This window comes from Delphinapterus leucas, chromosome X (assembly GCF_059928025.1).
Source record: "Delphinapterus leucas isolate spDelLeu-1000000601 "Yukka" chromosome X, BTC_Dleu_Yukka2, whole genome shotgun sequence".
NCBI lineage: Eukaryota > Metazoa > Chordata > Mammalia > Artiodactyla > Monodontidae > Delphinapterus > Delphinapterus leucas.
The window spans coordinates 132,071,889-132,079,025 of record NC_143150.1 but is presented as its reverse complement, the minus strand read 5'-3'; the positions used below and the strand labels follow the sequence as shown (position 1 = coordinate 132,079,025).

Sequence of the window (7,137 nt, the reverse complement as noted above, 5' to 3'; positions counted from 1 at the left end):
TTTGACCACTGACTTTCCAGTTTAAAAGTCTAAGGAAGATTGTCATTTCTATTAAGATACACATGTATGTTCTTGCCTCCTTTGTCATAGATTAGGTGACCATAGGTACGTGGGTTTATCTCTGGACTTTCTATCCTGTTCCATTGATGTATATTTCTGCTTTTGTGCCAGTACCATGCTGTCTTGTCTACTGTAGCTTTGTAGTATAGTCTGAAGTCAGGGATCCTGATTCCTCCACCTCCATTTTTCTTTCTCAAGATTGCTTTGACTACTCGGGGTCTTTTGTGTTTCCATACGAATTGTAAAATTTTGTCTTGTAATTCTGTGAAAAATGCCCTTGGTAATTTGTTAGGGATTCCATTGAATCTGTAGATTGCTTTGGGTAGTATAGTCATTTTCACAATATTGATTCTTCCAATCCAAGAACATGGTATATCTCTCCATCTGCTTGTGTCATCTTTGATTTCTTTCTTCAGTACCTTACAGTTTTCTGAGTAAAAGTCTTTTGCCTCCTCAGGTAGGTTTATTCCTAGGTATTCTATTCTTTTTGTTGTGATGGTAAGTAGAATTGTTTCTGTAATTTCTCTTTCTGATCTTTCGTTGTTAGTGTATAGGAATGCAAGAGATTTCTGTTTATTAATTGCATCCCGCAACTTTAGCAAATTCATCTATGAGCTCTGTTAGTTTTCTGGTAGCATCCTTAGGAATTTCTATGCACAGCACCATGTCATCTGCAAACAGCGACAGTCCCACTTCCTCCTGTCCAACCTGGATTCCCTTCACTTCTCCTCTGACTGCCGTGGCCAGGACCTCCAAAACCACGCCGAATAATAAAGGCAAGAGTGGACCTCCTTGCTTTGCTCCTGATCCCAGAGGAATTGCTTTCAGCTTTTCACCCTTGAGAATGATGTTTGCTGCACTACCCCACCACATACACTCATTCTCAACTCAATCAGCTTTACGTATTCTAGGTTGTAATGGTATTCTTTAACCAGTGAGCCCCCCAAAATACACTTAGTCTATCTTAATGTAACCAGAATACTTGAGTTTCATATCTAAGAGGTAATCGTGCAATGTGAATTGTTCAAACAGCTAGAAAAAAGCTAATGACCCTTTCTAAAAGATGAGGGCATTGAAGCAAAATTGACTTCTTTGTATGAGGAAAGGTTTAGCAGCCTATTCTAATAAACAATCAGTAATAACACGCCACCCCCAGCAATTTTCATTCTTGACTCTAAATGAAACTGACATGTGATTTGTCAGTGAAAAGAAAAATTGAAGTGAGCTATACACTGTTTTATTTTTCAAGCAGTCATGAAAGTTGTGCTTTTGCATGTGCTTTTTCTATGCTTTCCTTCCTTCTGCTACTGAATTGTCTGATGTTTTATGGATTGTTTGATATCTTTAATTGGTAGATGCTCAAAGGAAAAAGCAGAAGGTGCTTCTCCTCAGTGTTTGCATTAACACCTTTGTATCCCTTAAAAGCTGATCTGTGAACATAAGCAAAACATGGAATTGTATGCACCAGTGGATTACTCGAGGCTCTTCAGAGAAACAGAACCAGTAGGATGTGTATATGTATAGAGAAAGAGCTTTATTATAATAAACCTCAGCAGAGGAAAGGAGAAAGAAGATGTGGTACATATATACAATGCAATATTGCTCAGCCATGAAAAAAGGAACGAAATAATACTATTTGCAGGAACATGGATGGACCTAGAAATTATATTTAGTGAAGTAATTCAGACAGAGAAAGGCAAATATCATATCACTTACATGTGGAATCTAAAAAATGGTACAAGTGAACTTATTTACAAAACAGAAATAGAGCCACAGATGTAGAAAACAAATTTTTGTCTACTGGGGGTAAAGGGGGGGGAGGGATAAATTGGGAGATGGGGATCGACATATGCACACTACTATATATAAAATGAATAACTAATAAGGACCTACTGTATAGCACAGGGAACTCTACTTAATACTCTGTAATGACTTATATGGGAAAAGAATCTAAAAAAGAGTGGATATGTGTATATGTATAACTGATTCACTTTGCTGTACAGCAGAAACTAATACAACATTTTTAATCAACTATACCCCAATAAAAATTGAAAAAGGAAAATAAGGGAAGAGATTTCCCTCCCTTCATTAAAAAAAAAAGTACTAGTTTAGAACCTCTGAATGCTCAAAGTAAAATGTTTATTTCAAATCATAAAGGACAAATTAATTTATAATGAAAAATGATTACCTCTCAAACATCTAGACATTTTTCACTGTGTATATTGAAATTAGTTTGACAGCTTAAAATACGAAACAGCTAGAGTTTCTCCTATAATGTAAAATGTGTTGTAGGATGCCAGATGCACCATAAATCTTCATGCATTTGGGATGGAGGATTGTCTGAGAATGTTAGTTCATAAATGTTGTCTGGTGTTTTTCCTCTTTATTTTTTACATCTACATTTAAAATAAAATTTTAACAGAGTAATGGCCAAAAAAGAAAGAATTTACTTAAGAAAACCTGTGATTGTAGGTTTTTTTCTTCCTCCTTTGAAATGCATATAAATCCTTTTAGAGAACTAGATAGGCCTTTTGCCTGCTTTGTAACGCAGGCGTGTCTTTCTCTAGGACCTGGGAGCCATCTCTTTGAAATATAAATGTCAAGGGGATATACCACCACATCTTCCTCTTGCTGGTGAGAGGGTAGGAGCCTAACTTCACTGGGCACTGAGCTCCAAGGTGTAGACTATGAGAATTTGTTCCTCTGGATAAAGCCAGTTAGCTAACATAGATGGTCACCTCAATTACCAGGAAAATTTAGGGTGAACTATGTGACACATGGTGTTACCAAGTCCTCTCACCTGAGGATTAGTTGTTGTTTATCTTGAAAATGTATATGGAACGGGTTGTACCTGCTTGGCTTTATAAAAGGGGGAGATTTCATTTTGTCTTTGCAGTCTCTTAGTAGATTGCCTGTGATGTGTGTCACATTCTGGTTTAAAGCCCATTCAGTAATAGAACTGTATTCCTTCTCTACTAAAAAAAAAAAAAAATTACGTCCTGCAGTGTTGCCCCATCTGTGTGGTTGGTTGAATCCGTGGTGGATGTGGAACCGTGAATATGGAGGTCCGACGTTTTTGTAAATTCATAGGAAAATTTTTGACTGGGCAGTTGCTGGGCGCCCCTAACTCCCCTGTGTTGTTCGAGGGTCCACTGTATATCTGTTATGAGGCTAAAATTAAGTGATGCAGGCGAAAACGCGGCAATTCCTGGTACAAAGAAATCCCTGAAAACCCATGGGCCCCATGACTGTTCCTCCTGTATCATGCACCGTTCTGAGCAGAAGTGAGGTGAAACCAGCTCTCCTGGCTCATGAATAATTCAATGTTAGGGTGCCCATCCAGCCATTTCAAAATTGTAGAAGTATAAGTCTATCCTTTGAGGGAGTGTGCTGAAAACAGGAAAAGGCAGTGTTTTCTCTGGTCATGTATTAATCCCCTACCTGCATAGGGGTAAGACATTTATCAAGTGGGACCCACCATCTGTTGTTTCTTTTAGCAGTTTTTTTGTTTTTGTTTTAATTTTTATTGCAGTACAGTTGACTTACAATGTGATGTTAGTTTCAGGTGTACAGCAAAGTGAATCAGCCGTACATATACAGATATCCTCTCTTTTTTAGATTCTATTCCCATATAGGCCACGACAGAGTACTGAGTAGAGTTCCCTGTGCTCTACAGTAGGCTCTTATTATCTATTAAAATAGTTATCTATTTTAACTATAGTTAACTATTATCTGTAGTTAACTATTAAAATAGTTTTAACTATAGTTAACTAATATCTATAGTTAACTATTAAAATAGTTATCTATACATAGTAGTGTGTTTATCTTAATCCCAATCTCCCAATTTATCCCCCCCCCAACCCCCTGGTAACCATGAGTTTGTTTTCTACATCCGTGACTCTACTTCTGTTTTACAAGTAAGTTCATTTGTACCCTTATTTTTTAAGATTCCACCTATAAGCGATATCATAGGATACTTGTCTCTCTGTGTCTGACTTACTTCACTCAGTATGACAATCTCCAGGTCCATCCATGTTTCTGCAAATGGTATTATTTTGTTCTTTGTTTTTATGGCTGAGTAATATTCCATTGTATATATGTACCACATCTTCTATATCCATTCATCTGTTGATGGACGTTTAGGTTGCTTCCATGTCTTGGCTGTTGTAAATAGTGCTGCAGTGCACATTGGGGTGCACGTATCTTTTCAAAATTATCGTTTTATCCCCACCATCTATTAAGCACAGTTGATACTTAAGCCAAATGATGGATATTGGTTCCTTAATAGAACTTTACATATGATGGTATGGGATTTACTGTGAATGTATTTACTTCCTCACAAAGGAGGAAAATGGCAAGACGTCCAGGTCATGCCAAAGAGGAGCTCACTCAAATGCCAACATCACTGCTTCCTGATCTCTTTCTTCATTTCCCTGTTGGAAAGTCAGAACTGAATTTTAGAGCACCATGTTGTAATAAGGGGTCTCCAAGATCCTTCATCTGAAAGGTGAGGATAAAATATTTGTCCCACAAGTCTCTTTGGGTGACCATGGCTATAAAGTGGTTGGCTGCCTGTGAGATAGCTATAGAAACTATGAAGTGCTATGAAATATAAGGGTCCTGCATTTACCCCCAAAGGTCTTCCGCTGCCTCCTAATATGGTTTGGATTCCGTGATACATGATCCTTGCTTTTTACCCCCCGTACTGGCTTATCCCTCCGCTTTCTAGCTTAACAGTTAGCAAGCCCCAATGCTGCTTGGACTAGCTTTTCCTAACCCCCGACCTTAGGGTGCTGGAGAAAAACACTCAACATATCAAATGATCTAACTTTAAATTATGATAGCTACTCTCACAGCAGTCATTCCTCAGAGTTCTCCTCTCTTCTCTTAGTTAATTCATTCTGCCAAGACTGAATTTTCATTTCTCCTTTCTGATCAAATCTCCAACACCTTCTCACAGTGAGCCGATGAACTTGCCTTTTTTTTTTTTTTTTTTTTGGCCTTGCTGCTGCATGGCATACAGGATCTTAGTTCCCCGACCAGGGATTAAACTTGCACCCCCTGCAGTGAAAGCGTGGAGTCCTAACCACTGGACCACCAGGGACGTCCCTGAACTTGCTTTTCATTTTCCTGAAAAATGGAAAGGTTTTCAAGTGAACGTGTCCATGTTATCATATCTATATAGATCAAGCTTGAGGAAAGTGTTAATACAGTGGCTTAGTCATAGATTTTGCTCAGTTCTTACTTATCTCTGTAGCCATGACGATGAGGCTCGATCAAACGTGGAGAATAAGACCAATAGAATGTTCACAGAGTGACCGGGTCATAACGTCCTTCTGTACACCCAAGGCTGTGGGCTAGAGGAACCAGACAGACAACGTGACTTGATGTAAACATGAAGATGGATGATTTGTATCTGGAGCCACGTTTGGGCTCAGCATCATGGTGGGTCATCCATCAGTATGCACCTGTGTGACTAGCCTCTTTTTAGGACTCTAAACCCTCAGGACCCAAGGCCGGATGCTCTTAGTGGACATCTTGCTACATGTCTCAGTAGTTCAGAGCAGGAGAGAAAAGTATGTCCTATGTGACCATAGTAGAGAAAAGGAGGGAGGACTTTGCAGACTGTGTGTGATTTGTCTAGTCTCGGTCTGTGGATGTCTTTTCTCCACTCTTCTTCTCGAAACTCACCCCCTCCCTTGGGATACTATGTTGTTTTTCTTTTTTTAAAAATTTTTTATTGGAGTATAGTTGCTTTACAGTGTTGTGTTAGTTTCAGGTGTACAACAAAGTGAATCAGTTATACATATATCCATTCTTTTTTAGATTATTTTCCCATATAAGCCATTACAGAATATTGAGTAGAGTTCCCTGTGCTATACAGTAGGTCCTTATAAATTATCTATTTTATATATAATGTCTATGTGTCAATCCAGTCTTCCAATTTACCCATCCTCCCCTTACAACCAAAGCAATCTCAAGAAAGAAAAACAGAGCTGGAGGAATCAGGCTCCCTGACTTCAGACTATACTACAAAGCTATAGTAATCAAGACAGTATTGTACTGGCACAAAAACAGAAATATAGATCAATGGAACAGGATAGAAAGCCCAGAAATAAACACAAGCACCTGTGCTCACCTAATGTATGACAAGGAGGCAAGAATATACAATGGAGAAAAGACAGCGTCTTCAATAAGTGGTGCTGGGAAAACTGGGCAGCTACATGTAAAAGAATGAAATTAGAACAATCCCTAACACCATACACAAAAATAAACTCAAAATGGATTAAAGACCTAAATGTAAAGCTGGACACTATAAAACTCTTAGAGGGAAACATAAGCAGAACACTCTGACATAAGTCACAGCAAGATCTTTTTCGCTCCACCTCCTAGGACACTAGGTTTTATCTTCTCTCAACTACACAAGGACAATGCTCCGTGGATACACTCTCCTCTGCTTCTCAACTGATGATCTGTTTCCTCAAGAGCATCATTCCATCAACGTCGAATGTGCTGCAATATATACCACTTTAAAAAAAATTGGGACCCTGCAAAGCTTACCCCCATCCCTCAGTATTGCCAAAGAGCTCTGCTCAACTGTACCCACCATATCAAGTTCATCTCCTGAACTTCTTTGTGAATCTACTCCAGTAAGATTTCTCTTCTTTTTTTCATTTTATTTATTTATTAAACATCTTTTTTGGAATATAATTGCTTTACAGTGGTGTGTTAGTTTCTGCTTTATAACAAAGTGAATCAGTTCTACATATAAAAATATTGAATGCTTCACGAATTTGCGCGTCATCCTTGCGCAGGGGCCGTGCTAATCTTCTCTGTATTGTTCCAATTGTGGTATATGTGCTGCCGAAGCGAGCACAGGTGTTCCTTCTTAAAGGAAGGACCACTCCACCAAGAACACGTTTATCCAGGTGACTACTGTTTCTGCTGACAAATACAGTGGTTATTTTTTGCCCCCATTGTGCTTGGTGTATCAGCTCTATTTGAAGTAGTTGACCATTTTCTCTGCATGGCCCCCAAGATGTTGCTATTATTTTGGACGTCCTCTGGACTCCTTTT

General features: G+C 38.7%; 1 non-coding gene across 1 annotated transcript; it reads right to left on the bottom strand.

Moving 5' to 3' along the window:
* Positions 1-6,830: 6,830 nt before the first annotated feature.
* On the bottom strand, positions 6,831-6,937 carry LOC115802213 (U6 spliceosomal RNA). Its single transcript, XR_004022630.1, has one exon. It is a non-coding gene; the product is annotated as a U6 spliceosomal RNA (small nuclear RNA).
* Positions 6,938-7,137: the final 200 nt, after the last annotated feature.